Genomic DNA, 19,584 nt, shown 5'->3' with positions numbered 1-19,584 from the left:
AATGTGGTTCACAGCTTGCCTTGTTAGCCAATTCCTTTTTTAGAATCTTGGAGGATTCAACAATCAGCTGCAGAAGCCAGGTCGTGATCTTAATGAGCCTTTTGATTTGTATTTTCCATTTGCCCATTAAGAGTTGGAACTTGTGTAAATCAGAATGAGCTCACTAACCAGAACCTTCTTTAGTGACTCATATAGCAATTGATTCCATGCCAACCATACCATGGATGCTTCCTCATACTATACCCTGAGCCCATCTGCTATTTGAACATATCATTGCTAATATGTGGTCTCAGTATGAGGTGGGTAAAGGGCTAGAAAGAAGCAAGGTAATTCATCTTCTTTGGCTAGAATGTTATATAGAATCACTAGAGAATCAGGTACAAACTCTAGAAATTCAAGATCATCTGATTCTCCTGATGCATCGTCTTTTTGGAAATGCAAACTAGATAAAGTAAACTTTTCAAGTTTGTGTCATGCTCACAAAGAGTCATTTTGGTCTTGGTTCCTCTACTACTAGTAGCATTATCTTCTAGTAAAGCTTTGACATGTAGATCCAGAACTCCCTTAGCACTTTGCATTTGGGTGAGCATGGCTTTCAGCTGCCATCGGATATCCTTCATACAAACACTGGTATATTAGCCTCGTGCCCAATAGCATTTCCACTTGTATTCCTAGTGACTTGAGATTCTTAGTGGTTAAATTATTTGCAACTAGATTTACAGCTTTTTCATCATTTGTCAAGTACCATTCTAGTATTCTTTGTAGTATATGGACACATTGGGATGTGGAGGTAATTGGCAGACTATTTGATCATGGTAACTAAATGACTTCCAATCTAACACCATGCATCTGGACCCACATAGATAATTTGAAACCTCTCAATATCCAAATATACTGAGTCATCCTCTAAATACTTCTAGATTAGGAGGCGTTTCTACATTCGTAGGCTCTTGCTTAGTGTCAGTAGCTCGTTAGAGTGATTGTGGTCAGACTCATAGTCAAGTTCTAATAAAGTGGCCTTGCCCTCACCTTGAGTATGATTTGCCTGTTTGCCAGCCTCCTACTCATCAGGTGGATTCTATGGGTTATCCCCAGCCGGTGGTGGTTGATCCTCACCATGCCTATCTATGGTAGAGTCTGGAGACTGGCTCCTAGTAGTTGCTGATGGACCAGTGACTAACCCTCCATTCCGGTCGTCGTCATCATCATCATTGTCGTTTTTCTTTTGATTTTGCTGACATGATTCTTATCATCCTCATCTTTAGACTCTTCATCTTTATCTTTCTGATTTACTCATTGAGTGCCCCATTGGCCAGTGCAGGAGTGTACAAACTATCTTTCTCTTGGAAAAAAAACTAGATTGACTTGATGAAATTTTCTATATCAATGAGGCTCAAATTCAAATCACCATTCTTATCTACTATATATATCAATGGATGATAAATTATTTTTCCATAACAGCATCCTTCATGATGTGATGCTTTTGGTATAGCTTTTGGTAATCCGCTCTTTTCACTTCTAGTAGTGTTTTGTTGTTTCAACATAGCCTCTTCTTTCACCTCTTGCATGACTATGTTTTCCTCATTGAGTTTGTCTACTTTCTTTTGAAGCCCCTCTATTTCCCTTGTATGTTGTTGTTGCTTAACCTGCGATTCTAAAATTTGAGTTGTCTACCCAGCTTTCGCCTGCTTCAACTTTTCCAGCTCATCATTGGTCGTTTGAAGTTCTTCTTTCAACTTTGTTGTTTTCTAGATGATGGAATTGACAATGGTGCTCCATCGAGGCAAGATTGCTACATTGAATCCTTGTGTGGTGACATTTGGATCGATGTGATCTATCTCATAAACACTCATTGGAAAAGAGTAAGGTAATGTAGATCGATTGGGTTTCTTCATCCCTAATCTTCCTTTGAGAGGCTCTTTTTGAAGGCATTGAAACCTATCCATCTTCAAAATGGGCAGGTAGTTGGGGTCACGTACTGAGCCACTACCTAATGCTTGGTGTCCCTCCCCTTCAGACCTGCTACTGGTTTGCGATTTCTCTATTCTGGCAATTGTTCCCTTTGTAGGCTTCTCCTATTTCTACTGCCCAGTGGCTATATTTTTTATTGTGTCTATTGGGGTTGTCTCAATGCTCACATGTTTTTGTGTTCTGGTTCTGAACCCTTTCAGTATGTCTACTATCTTCTACTTTTCACTTGAAGTCCCATTCCTTGTTTGTTTTGGTGGTCCCCACCACAACAACCATTATGCTAACATGGAGGGATCCTTAGTAGGGAAATAAAAAAGCTTTCCATGAGCAAGACATTATTTCCTAACATAAAACACCCAATTTTATATAATAGGTTACCATGAGTACACTATGTCATGGAGTGGATGCAATAACTATTTGGAAACACATCCCGACATAGTCAGTCTGCAACTAAAACCGCATTCATTAGGAGATTTTGGAGATCTTTTAGAGGTCCATAGAAGAGAGAGAGAGAGAGAGAGAGAGAGAGAGAGAGAGAGAGAGAGAGAGAGAGAGAGAGAGAGAGAGAGAGAGAGAGAGAGAGAGAGAGAGAGAGAGAAGAAAGCGCGTCCAATGAGCAACAAGGCAATGTAACATAAAAGTACATGAAATAAATTAAAAAATAGGATAAAAATTTCCAAAATGGGAAGAATCTCAAATCCTTTGTAAGGTAACATCTTGTTCATGTTGGCAGTGTTAATATGTGGACCCGCTGGTAAGGGACTCTAATAGCCTTCAAGGTATTGAAAGATAGTGACTAAAAGTTATCATACTCCTGCTGCTAAAAGGTATCCCTTTATTAAGAAATCTTTCAAAACTCATCCTCCCTCCATTACAAGCAAGCTATCTTTCTTCTTATACTCAGAAATATGGCTTCTTCTTGTTCTTGTTCCCATCCTAAAGGCTCTAGGGGTTGCTTTACTCTCTCCCCAATGAACCTCACCATGAGTCTACCAAGGGGTCCAAGCAGTAGCATAAACTCTATTTCTATCTCAAACTCCATTAGTGCAAATAATCAATGGTAAGATCAGAGGATATGCAAAGGTTCTTGGGTTCTCATGCAGCCAAGAAGGAGAAAAGGTTCCTCTATAATAAATCTTTTTTGGTCCACACAAAAAGCACGAGTGCTAGATTTTAAAGTGGAGGTTGGTAGGAAGAGAGTGAAAGAGGTTTCAGTTTAGCATGTCTTCACTCACTCTAATGTGGTTGCTCACGGCAATAATGTATCATTGGTACATCACCTACGATGCAATCGTAAGTGGTTTCTTACCCTTCTTTTTATTCTCGTCCATTTAGCACTAGTTCTATAATTGGACACTCAAATGTCCTAGGACACTAAAGTGTCGTGCTTTTTCATCAACTTTTGACATTTAATTCCATAAGCTAACAATTGACTTTCTGGCTCTTGCCCATTGTGTGCATAGGTTATGAGGTAAAAAAAGTACATTTTTTTTTCCACGTCAAAATACGTACTATAGCAAAAGATATATGATAAGTTTTACAATGAAAAATCACGCAAATTTTGAGCTGTTTTTGGTTTAAAAAACATAAAAACTCTATAAGTTCCTAAAGAAATGATATTTTTCAAACTTATAAACCCATATTTAAAGCAAGTGCCATCCTGATAGGAAAGTATCATATTTGAAAGCCTATATCTACCAGTCACTATAAGTAGTAAATGAGAGTTTGATTTTTGCAAAATGCTATTTACGAGGTGATTTGAAGCCTTCAAAGCTCTTTTCAAACAATTCATCTTATCTTTTTGCAAATTCATGTTTTAAGTTGAATCTAGGGGTCAAAACCAAGATACTGCATAGTTTTTGGGAACTTTAGAAAGCATAAATCCTATAAATAAATCTAGATTTTGAAATTTTATGAGATAGGCTTTATACTTGATTTACTCTTTTCATCTAAAAAATCAATTAAATGAGTATTCAAATGCCCTTGATGCCTTGTTATCAAGGAATTAGCTGTACTTTACTAGTTTTGTCAAAAATTTCAAGTATTACATGGAATTTTATTGCTACTATCTTCTACATAAGATATCAAAATTTTCTAGCGTGCCCAGTGTTACAACAAAGGAAAAAGTCTCTCATTTAGTTTCTTCAACACTCTTCAATTATAATCTCTCTTGGAATTTAAAATCATATACATATATATAACATAGTCAAGACTTTAATGCACGGATATAATGTTTTTTACTTTGTATATGATCCAATTTATAAAACATGCATGTTTGATCCACATAGCTAGGCATAATTAAATACAAATGTAGACTTTTTTTCTTTGAGTAAAAGCCTACATAATTACATAGCATTGGTATAAAGGAGCAATTTGAAATTTTCTCCTACGTCTTTAGATTTTTGTTGATGGTTATGATGCCTATTCTTTGCAAAATTTGAAGCAGATTTGTGTAGCTATAATGCCTACATTGCCTTATTCCCCTCTTTCAACTTGAAGTACAACCCCAAATATTGCATCAATAAAACCTCTCTCTCTCTCTCTCTCTCTCTCTCTCTCTCTCTCATCCACTTGATATCTTAGATACACACACACTTTATCTCTCTTTGCTAAAATCAATGTTTCTCTCCCTTTTGCTTTGTCTTCCTTTCTCTCTACCTCTCTCTCCTGAGTAGCATGTCTTGAGTTCAATCATTTGTCGTGGATAGATCTTTGAGGTCTCCTGGGATTGCTCCTATGATGGTAAAAACTTCTCTCCCCCCCCCCCCCCCCCCCCCCCCCAAACCACCATTAGATGATAGAAGAAGTGAAGATGTGGATGGAGCATAGAGGTCTGCTCAACTATACACTTATCAACTGGGTGCAGGCACAACCCCATCCCCACACTCTCTTGATTTTGCAAGAGATTTCAACAAAAGACAATCAGGATATTGTGCATCTCCATGGCAAGCCCAAGCAATTAATAGTGCAATTGGTACAAGAAAAGTGTTGCCTACCCTGCACATGTGTGACTGTCCTTGCAAAAAAGATGACCATGTAGGATATGGTTACGGCATATGGAAACCCAACCAATAATGAGCTCTGACTACATGGATGTCCGGATGTCAAAGTATCGGAGTGTCTTTGTTGGGTGCTATAAGGGGTATGGTTGATGAACAGAGTGTATAATATATCATGTGCAACTCATGCAATGATTTATGCTCCTAAGCTACTAAGTGGTGTTAAGTAGGCTAAGGTACTCATCCAAAAATTGTTTATGGAAGCGAGAAGAGTGGTCGGCGCAATGGATAGGGGCCAAACAATGAATAAAAAGTAGGCCAAATATTGTGGCTCCTATTTTTGAAGTTAAGTTTCGAAGGCCCCATTTTTTTAGTTTATGTCTATGCCTTTGTCCCCTTGTTGATGTGTCACTGACCTCAATGCTAATCACTTTCGGACAAGGTGATTCTAGCCGATTGGGAGCAGCTAGTTCTGATTCTACTTCTAGTTCTTGCCACCAGTAACCCGACTTATGTATCATCGATACCCAAAATGATGGTAGCATCTATTGTAAAGAATGACGTGCAGCAGCCTCCGACCAAAAAGTGGAAACAAGAGATGCTGGAGAGGAGGCTGCAAGCTTTATCAACAAGTCAGCCTAAGGTTATAGATACTGGTCAGACTACTAATGCAGGTTGGACGGTGTCCATACGAGTCTCTGTGCCCATATCTACTTCTTTGATGACTTTGCCAGTTACAACTGGCTCCCATAAGCCTTTGCCAGGATACTAACGAATCGGCACTGGCAAGAGCAATGGAAACAACTGTAGGTTATTCTGCTCCAGCAGCAACAGATCTCTTAGCTAACTGCTCAGAATCAATCATTAACAAAGAGACTTGCTAAAATGGAAGGGCGATTGCATTGCACCGAAACACATGATTTTTTCGTAGAGCTATGGGAGGAACAAGCTCGGTGCCAAGTCCTTGAGGGGACAAAGGTAAACATTGCGTTTGAAGAACAGTAGGTGGAGTTTGCCATAAATGTATCCGAGGAGCTAGCTCAAAATCAAACAGACTACTCTATAAAAATGGCATATCAGAAGGCCAACTTCAATCTGCTACCACTAATGGAAGATGACCTAGATGCAATTGTGTCACTTTTAAAAGAAGATATACAATTTCATTGGAGGGGGAGATTCAAAAATGGCAAGCTGCACTCAAGTATTTCTCTACAGTTTGAATGTTGCTTGCACCAAAGGGTCATCAGAGAAGGACATCCGGCTTGGTTGATAGGGGTAAGAGAAAGGCTGATGATTGAATCCCATTTTCCTAGCCAACTATTTTTTCAAGCCATGCGACTCATGCTCCCAAGTATAGTGGTCACATAGAAGCATAGTGCTTCCAAGTATAAGATCCTCTTCTAATGCACTACCCTACCTTTTTCTTGAATTGGTGTGCTAATTCTCTCAACCTCTCTAATCCTCTAGCTCCTCCTTGGTGGATGAAGGCATCTAATCTGCCCAAAGACGGCATTACTCGAGCAATCAGTCTTTTGTCCAATTGTGTCTATATGTAAATCCCTACCCGCTTCCCCATTTCATTCCACCTACGGATTCCTCTGATGGTGATTGAATTGAAATGTTAGGCCGAAGTAACCAGTCCAGTACTGAAAGGGTGGATATGTCTGATGTAATGGAATATGACTACTATAACATTGATTGTAAAGGAAATTGGAATTATGATATAGTGATCATTTCCTTTAAGAGAATTCTTAAAGAGCATAAGAAGAGTAATAAATCAAATGTAGCAAAATGAACATTACACCTAATTACCTTGGCATGAACAATACTTGTAAGAGAGAGAGAGAGAGAGAGAGAGAGAGAGAGAGAGAGAGAGGGTTAGAGAAATTGACAAGAGTTGAGGACCGGATTTATGTGGAGCCGATCTCCCCTCCAAAAGGATTTTGGATTATAGTTTCCCCCATAAAGAGAGACTTGGTACAATACAAGATTGTGTTACTTGAGACCTAATTGGTGCAATGAAGATGTTAGACTTCATACACCAAAATTATGCCCTTAATTAACTTGCAAAAGCATTAACATATCCCCAACCTCAATCCCAAGACCTCAAACACCTTCAAAGGTGGAGAGAGCTAGCAGGGAGTGAGTGGAAGAAGAAGTATCATACAAGAAATAAGTAGCGTCCTCTCATGCCATTACTCATAGAGCTTAGCATAGCATAATAGCATAGTAATGGAGATGAAGAAGATGGCTAGCATAGCATTGAAGCATGGCTCTTGGTTGAATTTTCATTCCATAGTCAAGAGTGTTGGTGTAGGCTCTCAATTTCTCAAGCTTGGAGAAGGAGATGAACTCTTGCACTTTCATAAAGTGAGTATGTGTGAGAGGGAGTATACCCCACAAGCACCCCCCTTGCTTGCTTTGGTCGGCCCCTCCTTGTAGCTGAAGCTTGAAGCTCATTGGACCCCTCTAAGCCTAGCCAATCACATGCACAATGCATTTCAAGCAACATGGGTAGTCTTTGGACAAGTGTCCTCCTTACTTATTTGAGAGAGAGGGTTTGATAATACCTAGATAATTGCTTAGTTAAATTAAATGATCATTGGACCTCTCTCAAGGCCATCCAAAAGGCTTTCGGCACACTATGGGGGAAACCTAGCTAGGAGCTTGACATGTGTCCCATATGCCTCTTTGAGCAAGGGGTGTTTCTTGGGTGAGGGCAAGGTCATTCTCTCTCATCCCCTACTTGCATGGCTCGCCCCCTCTGTTGTAGGCATGCTTTGACTTCAAGTCACTCAAGCACCTTGGCCCCCAAGTACCCTAAGCACCTTAATCATCAAGCATGACAAGCACCTCAAGCACCTTAATTATCAAGCAGAACGAGCACCTTAGTCGGCAAGCACGACAAGCACCTCAAGCTTTGGCCGGGTTTCCACCTCAAGCTCAGTCCTAGCTTGCCTAAGGTCCTAGGTCTAAGAACTTTTAAGCTCCATTAGTTGGCATTGCTCTTTGCTAGACCGTCTCCCATATGAGCCCATTGAGATAAATCAAAAAGCACATGTCTATATTCTAACTCTTGTTCCCGTCTATTCTCCCACATCAAATGATCAGTTCAATACGAGAAAATCATTTGGGTTAGTTAGATATTAGTTTTTATGACATTACCTCTCTCTTGAAATCATAGTCGTCCTCGACTATGAGGTAGAGAAGATAAAGCCTTAGCCATTAGTCTATGTTTCTTAGCGAGTAGAGGATCTTGTTTTACCCTACAACATCATTCCAAAATGGATGACTAATCCATTTGGGGCTTGGGAGATTTAGTTGCCGCAAGCATGTCTGCTCTTGAGTCCATTTCATACTCCCAAAGTAGAGTGACAAATACTACTTGGTTTTTGAGAGACGTCGTCATCACAAACATGATTCTAAGAAAGCATACTACTTAAATTTGTGCACAATAAAAAGAGAACTAGTCTTATAAGACAAAAACATTTTTAATTTAAAAAGTATTTACATTTGCTTACTCTAATGTAACATTGTAAGCATTGACAAGGTTCATACTATCCTTAAGCTATGTTTGCATTCATCTAGCATCTTCAAAAAGATAAATATGAACTTAATAAGATACCGTCGGATAATCTTAGCATGTCTTAGTATCCTATCTTCATGTCGAAGGATGAATTCGGGTTGAAGTACCTCTTCTTGATCTTCAATCTCGGGCGGGTCCTCAATGATTGGTTTTTGTGGTGGCTCTCCTCTGTAAGTCTTAAGTAGGCTCACATGAAAAGCATTGTGAATGAGCCAATGGTTAGGAAACTTGAGTTGATAGGCCATCTCATTGATTGGTTTTAAAATTTAAAAAGGACTATAATATCTTTTTGCTAAATTATCATAATACTTTTGGTGGCCCGTGGGATTTTTGCCTATAGTTTGCCTCAATCGAGCCTTGGGAAATTTGAGTAGGAGCCAATCATTTTCCTTGAAAGCTAAGGCCGTTTTGTGCTTGTTAGAAGCAACCTTTTGCGTTTGTTGCAAAATGGATACAGACTCCTTAATCTTTTGAAAATATTCTTGTAGATCTCGGCTATACTCATCAGCAGTGAAGGTTTTCCCATGTACCTTAAGTAGCAAGGGACTTTTAGGCCTTCCTTCAATGATTTCGAAAGGTGCCTTCCCCATAGTAGTATGGACAGTGTTATTGTATGCATACTCTACAAGAGGTAGGTACTTTTTCTATTGTGAACATTGATCTACCTTGGTAACATGGAGGTAACATAGGTATTAAGTAAATCTAGAATCGTAAGGTTGGCTATTTCATTTTGGCCATCCGTTTGTGGGTGATAAGCCGAAGAGAAATTGAGCCTAGTACCTAGATTTTCAAAGAGACCCTTCCAAAAATTGCTGGTCATTCAAGGATCTCTATCCGCCACTATTGATGTTGGCAAACCATATTGTTAAAAAATTTGGGATATGAAGAGGGTTGCCATTTGGTGTGCCTTGATATTCTTTTTGATAGGTATAAAATGTGCTTGTTGGCTAACCCTGTCTACTATTGTTCATATTCTCGTATTCCCTTGGACGGACTTGGGCAATTCAAAGATAGAATCCATGGATATGCTCTCCCATGGTTATTTAAAAATTGGCAAAGGTTGGAGCAATCCAGGTTGCTTCCCCCTATCATGCTTTGTCTTTTGGCATACCACACATTTGGACACATAGTCTTGTATGTTCATTTTGATGATAGGCCAATAAAAATATGTTTCTACTCCTCGAAGAGTTGGTTGAATCCCTCTATGCCCTGCATAGGGAGGAGGATGGGATTCATACACCACTTTTCCACGAAGAGAGTGAGTAATACATAGCCAATTGCCATGGAGAAGATAACCATCCCATAAGGTGAATGGTTGTTCTTTATTCCCTAAGGCAATGGCTAAAATTACATCCTTAAAATTGGGGTCAGTAGCATACTCATCTATCATCAAAGATAGATGATTGTGAGTTGCTATGGACACCGCATTTCCCTTGGTCGTCGTGATAGGGCATCATTTACTTCATTGTGCTTGCTAGCAATATGAGCAATATTAAAATTGAATAGTGAAAGAAAATTTGTCCAACTCATTTGTTTGTAGAAGAGCTTGGTTTGCGTCATGAAGTACTTAAGACTTTGGTGATACGTTCGTAGGATGAATGGAGTCCCTAATAGATAGTGCTTCCATGTGTTGAGGGTATGTAGGTAGCTAGTAGCTCCTTTCTATAGATGCTCAATGCTCGCTCGTCTGAATTGAGTCTTCAACTCTCATATGCTATGGCATGCCCTTCTTGAAGCAAAAACTGCTCCAAGGCGATCTCCACAAGCATCACATTGGACCTCAAATGGATTTGAGAGATCCGGTAGTGTAAGCAATGGTTAGGAGATAAGATTTTCTTTAATCTTGTCAAAAGGTGAAGCCTCAACTTCCCAATCAAGGGAGTAACGGAGGCTTGCTGTCCCTTGAAAGCTCCAGCAACAAATACATTATCTCCCATCTCGAAAGCTTGTATGCCCAACTTTGTGGCCAACTCTGTTGATATGAAGTTAGCCAGGATCAAATAGGATGAAGGCATCATGCTCCGTCAACCTTTCCCCAAGCATCGGAAAGGGATGACCCTTTGAAATGAGCATCCTCTTTTGGAGCTTCGACCGTGAAATCTCTAGGAGTCTCATTGCGGGCATTTTTTTTGGGGCAAGAACGATCGCCATGTCCTTGCTCCCCACACTTAAAGCATTTATGATCTTTGCAAAAAGCCTCTATCTCTTCAGGAGAGAGTTCATTTTTACCTTTATAGACTCCCTTCTCCTTGGTTATTGTTGTTGGAATTGCCTTGGGAAGAACTTTGAGCAATTTTCTTCCCCTTTGGATCATTTTGATCTTTGTTTTCCATGGGCTTGGCATTCCTCTTAGCCCCTTGTTGAAAATTAATACGAGAAGCAACCATAGTGTTGGGGTATAAAGCCCAATGTGGTTGCCCAGGTAAGTGGGCGGGCCACCAGGTATGTACACATATTCTTTTGTAAAACCCTAATAAGAACTCACTATGCTCTACACATTACAACAGAGCGAGTTCACCATATCGTCGTGCCCTTCCTCTCGCACTCTCTCTCGCGTCGCACTTCCGCTCGTACTCCTTCAACTGGTATCAGAGCTCAGATCGAGGCTCGAGGCAACATTGCAGGAAGCTAGAGTCACCTACTCAGATTGGAGTGAGATTTGACAGGAGAAGACATGGCCCCTAATCCTGTGGGTGCAGCCGAAGGTCCCGATGTTCTCAGAATTTCATTCCGAGGTCATCTCGGCCACCGTTCGGCTTTGACAAAGTTCTGCGCAGGCCATTTTCGATTACGTGGTCTCGGCGGGTGCAGATCCGACTCTGCAAATTTGGGGTTTCGGCCTACGATTGCAGGTGCTGAGGATATCGGCACTCCCAGAGTGCTGATTTGTGGGTGTTTACACATCGAAGGACGGCTCACAGTTCTTGGAGGCGTGTCACATACGACACGAGCTCATCTACACACTGACTGTAGGCGACATCCACTAGTTTATCAGGTAGCTTGTGTTTGCTGCTTGATATTCCAGATTTCATCTTGACACTGCAGGTACTTCCACATGGGATGTATTGTCAGAGATGATGTATGCCTGTTGAGGGTTTGCTGGCTGTGAGTCACGCAGCAAACAATCGTCGCAGCGGTCACAACATATAGTGGGAAATTTATGGATGTATGACATCGTGGGAAGTCTATGTATTGTCAGATTTACTGCAGCCTTTGTTGAGGGTCGAGTGACGTTTTATTGAGCTGGGGGATTCTCGAATGTTGAGATCCTTTCGGTGATACAGGTCTTGGAGCGATCCCTCGAGCACCCTTAGATAGGGACACTAATCTTTACAATATCAAGAAGCTGGATGGAACCAATTTCCCATTGTGAAAGAAGCAGATTTGGCACGTGTTGGTACAAAAGAAGCAGATAGAACCTATAAAGCTCAAGGGGATAAAACCAAAAGATATGGACGAGATGAATGGAGCAAAATGCATGAATTGGCACTTTCTACCATTATGCTGACTTTGGCAGAAAGCGTTTACTTCAATGTAGGAGACGAGATGTCGGCTTATGAAGCATGGACAAAGCTGAGTGATCTTTATGAGAAGCAGAGTGCAGCTTCACAGGTATACTGGCTTAAGAAGCTTGTTGACTTGAAGATGAAAGAAGGGAAACCTATGTCCAATCATCTGAATGAATTCAACACCATCTACAGTCAGTTGTCAGCTCAAGTTGTCAAGTTTGATGGACCTGTTAGAGCCATGTTCCTGTTGATCACATTGCCGGACAGTTGGGACACTTTTTGCACAGCTTTGAGTAATTCTGCACCTCCAAATGGTTTGACCATAGCAGGTGTAGAAGGCAGTCTGCTTACTAAAGAAACCAACAGAAAGACAATGGACAAAGGCAAAGGAACAACCTTAGTTGTCAGGGGAAGGACCAAAGAAAAGTACAAAGGTGGAAAGAGGAATTAGTCTCGTAGCAAGTCCCGCAGTGCTAAAGTCAAGAGTGACATAGAATGCTACCATTGTGGCAAGAAGGGTCGCATGAAAAGAGACTGCAGAGAATGGAAAGCAGAAAAAGGCAAAGAGAAATCTGAAGACCATGGTGAGAAGAACAAGTCCTCAGTAAAGATTCAAGAAATAAATGTGACAAACACTATTGCAAAGGATGACAATCTAGTGTCAGGAGACATCTACTTCTTGAAGAATACAATGGACTCAGCTCTTCTTACAGCATCTGATGGAAATGCACTGAGTGACTGGATTATAGACTCAAGGGCATCACTTCATGTGTCTCCAAACAAGGAGTGGTTTACCTCTTATGTGACCACTAAAGATCATGTTCGGCTAGGCAATGGACAGACATGTGAGATCTTAGGTGTTGGAGATGTTCAATTGAAGTTTCAGAATGGCTCTTCTTTCACGCTGAAGAATGTGAGACATGTTCCCGCAATTACAAAGAGCTTGATCAGCACAGGTTTACTTGATGATGCTGGCTACGTCACCACTTTTGGACAAAACATGTGGAAGATATCCAAGGGTTCTATGACAGTAGCACATGGAGTAAAGTCTGGAGGACTTTACATGATTTATGTATCAAATGTCTCTAAAAATGTAATCAATGTAACCGAGCAACCGAACGTTTCTTTGTGGCATAGCCGGTTAGGACATATGTCCAAGAAGGGAATGGAAATCTTGTCTCGTTCTGGTTATTTGCCTCGCTTTTCATTTAATGATTTTGAATTCTGTGAACATTGTCTGTATGGTAAGCAAACACAGCAGCCACATAAGCATAGAAGCAGTAGAAGAGATACACAGTTGGCACTTGTTCATAGTGATTTGTGTGGACCTATGCCTAACCTATCTGTAGGGGGAGCTTCTTACTTTATGACATTTATAGATGATTACTCGAGGAAAGTATGGGTTTACTTTCTCAAGCACAAGGATGAAGCGTTTAGTGTTTTCAAAACGTTTGTGACACTTGTGGAGAATCAGAGTGGCAAGAAGCTTAAATGCTTACGCACTGACAATGGTGGAGAGTATGTTTCAAAGGCCTTTCAAGACTTTTGTGAGTCAAAAGGTATAAAACGTGAACTTACTGCTCCTTACAATCCTCTTCAAAATGGTGTTGCTGAGAGAATGAATAGGACCATACAAGAGAAGGTCAGAAGTATGTTGTCTAATGCACAGCTGCCAAATGGGTTTTGGGCTGAAGCTGTATCAACAACTGTTCATCTTGTAAATAGATCTCCTAGCAAGGTTTTGTAGAAGGATTCAGTGCCAGAGATGGTATGGTCAGGCAAGGTGCCCTCATACAAGCATCTCAGAGTCTTTGGATGTGAGGCATATACTCACGTTCCAAAGGAATTTAGGAACAAACTTGAGCCAAAGAGTAGAAAGTGCATCTTTCTAGGCTATGGTAATTCTGGTGAGATGGGGTACAGACTTTGGGATCCCGAATCCAGAAAGGTTATCCGCAACAATGATGTTCACTTTAATGAAGCCAAATATCATTCTAAACCAGAGAGGGTTGAGGAGATTAGAAGAGTTGTCTTCCAAGAAGATGGACCTGCACGTGCAAGACAAAATGTCAGGGCTCAACAGGAGCAAGGACATGATAGAGTGGAACCACAGGTTGTGGTTGAGCCTGAGCCACCTATTTTGCGTAAATCTGGACGTATCACGCGACCTCCTGATCGGTTTGTTCCATCTATGAACTATGTCATGTTGAGTGATTGCAATGAGACTTCATGTTACAAGGAAGCAGTGCAAACGAAGGACTCCGGGAATTGGCAATTGGCCATGCAGTCAGAGATGACAGCTCTGCATAAAAACCAGGCATGGAAGCTAGTTAAATTACCACAGTGCAAAAAGGCTCTACCTTGTGAATGGGTTTACAGGTATAAGATCACCGCTCATGATAGTCAGCCAAAGCACAAAGCAAGGCTTGTTGCCAAGGGCTTTAAGCAAGAACAAGGCATTGACTTTGATAAAGTCTTCTCTCCGGTGGTCAAGATGACTACATTGAGATGCTTTCTTGCATTGGTTGCCATATTAAATTTGGTGTTGCACCAAATGGATGTCAAGACAGCGTTCTTGCATGGTGATTTAGATGTGGAAATTTACATGCAGCAGCCAGAAGGGTTTGTTGAGAAAGGCAAGGAAGATTTGGTATGCCAGTTGTTAAAGAGTCTTATGGCTTAAAACAATCACCGAGGGCATGGTACCATATGTTCCACAAGTTTATGCTTTCTCAAGGCTACACACGTAGTGAGTTCGATCACTGTCTATATACAAAGAAGGCTAAGGATGGCAGTTGGCTGATCCTTATTTTGTATGTGGATGACATGTTGATTGCTGGCAAGCACTTGGAAGAAATTTTAGCTTTGAAGTCAAAGATGGCAAAATCGTTTGACATGAAAGACATGGGTGAGGCAAGTCATATACTTGGTATGCGCATTGAGAGAGACAGATCAAAGAAGTTGATTTGGTTATCTCAAACAGAGTATATTGACAAGGTTTTGCAACGTTTCAATATGGAGAAGGGAAAGGCATTGAGTGTTCCATTGCCACCATATGTGAAACTTAGCAAACAAGATTGTCCTGTGTCTGAGGAAGAACATGCTGAAATGGATAAGATTCCATATGCGTCCGCAGTGGGTAGTTTGATGTATGCAATGATTGCTACTCGCCCAGACATTGCATTTGCAGTGGGAGTAGTAAGTCGATACATGTCAAACCCAAGCAAAAAACATTGGGAGGCAGTGAAAGGAATATTGAGATACCTAAAAGCTACAAAGAGTGTGCGTATATGCTATGGGAGTCAGGAGCTAAGTGTAAAGGGTTTTACTGACTCAGATTATGCAAATGACTTAGACAACCGAAGGTCTACGTTAGGGTATGTCTTTACATTGGCTGGTGGAGCAGTATTATGGCGTTCTAGGTTACAAGATTGTGTTACTCAGTCTACTACAGAGGCTGAATATGTTGTAGCATCAGAGGCATGCAAAGAATAAAATTGGCTTAATCGACTAGTAACAGATTTGGGAATCAAAGAGGAGATGCCTGTGTTATATTGTGATAGTCAGAGTGCTATACAATTGGCTCGCAATCCAGTTTATCACTCAAAGACAAAGCATGTGGATGTGAAGTATCATTTCATCGGGAAAATGCTCGAGGATAAGCAAATTCAGCTTGTCAAAGTTCGCACCACAGAGAGTCATGCTGATCTACTTACAAAAGGACTTCCCTCAGAGAGCTTTGCGCATTTTCGCAAGCAGTTAGATGTAGGGTAGTACATCACTTCTCTACATCTCTTGTATATTATCTTGTATAGTAGCTTCTCTCACACTTAAAGTACCACATTGGACTTTAAGTGGGAGGTTGTTGGGTATAAAACCCAATGTGGTCGCACAGGTAAGTGGACGGGCCGCCAGGTATGTACACATATTCTTTTGTAAAAACTTAATAAGAACTCACTATGCTCTACACATTACAACAGAGCAAGTTCACCATATCGTCGTGCTCTTCTTCTCGCACTGTCTCTCGCGTCGCACTTCTGCTCGTACTCCTTCACATAGTGTGGTGGATGACTCCGACGATAGAACCAGGCCGTTGTGAGTCGACATACTCGTCCATTTCTTCAAGTAATTCCGCACAAAATTGTTACTTTTGCTCAACGAAGTCTATCTTTTGAAAGACTGTAGCTTTGAGATGTAAATCCCAAAACTTGTCCACATATTTGTGGATAGAATCGTTGGAGAGTAGCTTCAAACTACGCCATTCGGTGAGCACTTTATCTTTGGCGTCGCTTGCAACGAATTGCTTCATGATGGAAACTCGTAGAGTTTTCCATGTCTTTGGAGCTTCGCCATTGCCACGAACGCTAGCCCACCATTGAGGAGCAGATTTTTGAACGTGCATAGCTACATGACGTAGCTTGGAGGACTCAGTGAAGACCTCCTCTCCAAAGGCCGCGTCGAATTGCTGGATGAAGGCCAATACTTTGTCAGTAGCACCAAAGGTCCATCATAGGTGAGAAAAGAGATACTCTTTCCTCCCTCTTTAAACTTCTTAGGCTTGTGGGACCTTTTCCAAGTAGGATAGGATTTGTGATGTCCTCTCCTCTTGTATTCTCTAGGAGAATAGCCGTTGCTTTCATCGGAAGAGGAGGACGGTGATGAAGAAAGAGAAGAGGGTGACCTCTTTCTGGCCTTTTTCTTCCTTTGTTTTCTCTTTTCCCTTTCAAAGTGACGAGGAGAACGACTATAGATGTCTTTTCCTCTTGGGAGGAGTTGGGGATCGTCGAGACCGCCGTCTTCATGGAGACAAATCTTGAGAGGAATTTGGAGATTCACTTCTTTCTCGTTCATTGTATTCCTCCTCTTCTGTTGTCGGGGATAGTCTTCTTTTGGAAGTCTCAACAAGAGGCTTCCTAAGCTCTCTCTCTTCTTGGAGAGGTAAGGAAATCCCATAAGCACAAAGTTGTTGAGTAACTTCGGCTTACAAGGCAGGGTTGCCCATAGCTTATTGCAACCTAGTAACAAAATAGTTTACAAACATTTGGGCATCATCAGTAGCACCTTCATGTGCAAAATCAAATTTATCAATATTCATTCTACTCTCTTTACTATTGCCAGCTATGCTAACTAAACTTATGTATATGCTATTTTGTGCTTTGGTACCCTCAAAAAACTTAGTTGCTACTCTTCTTTGCTTTTGAAAATTAGCTCTCAAGCAGTCACACCCATGGTTTAAAGACCGTTGATTGCAAAGAGCAGTGGAGAGGGTCTAACATTTGCTCGGTTGATTATGGTTCCTGTTGAGCTTGCTAGTAGCTCAATAATGGCTAAGCCGAAGGCAAGCCCCGAAACACTCCATTATTAAGTCTACATATCCCAACGGTGTACCTCAAACTAAGTCCCTTTCAACCAAGTTAATAGATCCCTGTCCCACTTACCCACTTGCAATGAACATGTCCAACCTTTCATGGACAACTTAAGGACCTCTCTTCTTAAGCAAGAAAAGAGAAACCAATATCTTTGATACCAATGTAATGGAATACGGCTATAACATTGACTGTAGCGGAAATTGGAATTATGATAGTGAGCATTTCCTTTAAGATAATTCTTAAAGAGCATAGAAAGAGTAATGAATCAAAGGTAGCAAAATGAACATTACACCTAATTACCTTGGCATGAACAATACTTGTAAAAGAGAGAGAGAAAAAGGGTTAGAGAAATTCAAACCAATTGAGGACTGGATTTATGTGGAGCCGTTCTCCCCTCCAAAAGGCTTTTGTATTATAGTTTCCCCTATAAAGAGAGACTTGGTACAATACAAGATTGTGTTCCTTGAGACCTCGTTGGTGCAATGAAGATGGTAGACTTCATACACCAAAATTATACTTTTAATTAACTTGCAAAAGCATTAACATACCCTGCACCCTCAATCCCAAGACCTCAAACACCTTCAAAGGTGGAGAGAGCTAGCAGGGAGTGAGTGGAAGAAGAAGTATCATATGAGAAAGAAGTAGTGTCCTCTCATACCATTACTCATGGAGCTTAGCATAGCATAATAGCATAGTAATGGAGATGAAGAAGATGGCTAGCATAGCATTGAAGCATGGCTCTTGGTTGGATTTGCATTCCATAGCCAAGAGTGTTGGTGTAGGCTCTCAACTTCTCAAGCTTGGAGAAGAAGATGAACTCTTGCACTTTCATAAAGTGAGAATGAGAGAAAGTGAGTGTGTGTGAGAGGGAGTATACCCCCCAAGCACCCCCCTTGCTTGCTTTGGTTGACCCCTCATTGTAGCTCAAGGTTGAAGCTCATTGGACCCCTGTAAGCCTAGACAATCACATGCACAATGCATTTCAAGCAACATGGGTAGTCTTTGGACAAGTGTCCTCCGTACTTATTTGAGAGAGAGGGTTTGATAATACCTAGATAATTGTTTAGTTAAATTAAATGCTCATTGGACCTCTCTCAAGGCCATCCAATAGGCTTTTGACATACTATGGGGGAAACCTAGCTAGGAGCTTGACATGTGTCCCATATGCCTCTTTGAGCAAGGGGTGTTTCTTGGGCGAGGGGAAGGTCATTCTCTCTCATCCGCTACTTGCATGGCTCGCCCCCTCTGTTGTAGGCATGCTTTGACTTCAAGCCACTCAAGCACCTTGGCCAAGCACCTTAATCATCAAGCATGACAAGCACCTCAAGCACCTTAATCATCAAGCAGGACAAGCACCTCAAGCACCTTAGTCAACAAGCACGACAAGCACCTCAAGTACCTTAGTCAGCAAGCACGACAAGCAAGCTTGGGACGGGTTCCCATCTCAAGCTCAACCCTAGCTTGCCTAAGGTCCTAGGTCTAAGGACTTTTAACATTAGCCTTTGGAGGTCTCTAATGAAGCTAACCCTAAGGTCTTTTAAGCTCCATTAGCTCGCATTGCTCTTTGCTAGACCATCTCCCATTTGGGCCCATTGCCTTTGGTCACGTGCTGAGATAAATCCAAAAGCACATGTCTATATTCTAACTCTTGTTCCCGTCTATTCTCCCTCATTAAATGATTAGTTCAATATGAGAAAATTATTTGGGTTAGTTAGATATTATATTTTATGACATCTGATAAAACATGGTGTAACTATTTGCACCAATATATAGAACGGAATCTATAAAAACAGGTGTGGCCAGTTTGCGATGTATCATCTTCATCATCATCATCAATATCATCAACATGAGTCTGAGAAATTTAAAAAAAGCTTGCTTTGCTCCAAAATCAGTTTTTGAAGCGAGCTTTTTAGAGAGAGCTTTTTCTCTTAATCCCTCTCTCTCTCTCTCTCTCTCTCTCTCTATATATATATATATATATATATATATATTCCTCTCTCCCCTCCTCTCTCTCTCTCTCTCTCTCTCTCTCTCTCTCTCTCTCTCTTTTGAGCAAGCTGTGAATAAATTATAGCACTACCAAGTGAACTACATGATAATGAAGCCAAAACTACGGCAAAATGTCTCCATTGCAAAATTTTAGCTTTTAA

Source organism: Adiantum capillus-veneris, chromosome 17 (genome assembly GCF_014529385.1).
Source record: "Adiantum capillus-veneris isolate H3 chromosome 17, ASM1452938v2, whole genome shotgun sequence".
Lineage (NCBI taxonomy): Eukaryota > Viridiplantae > Streptophyta > Polypodiopsida > Polypodiales > Pteridaceae > Adiantum > Adiantum capillus-veneris.
Note: the sequence above shows the minus strand (reverse complement) of the source record.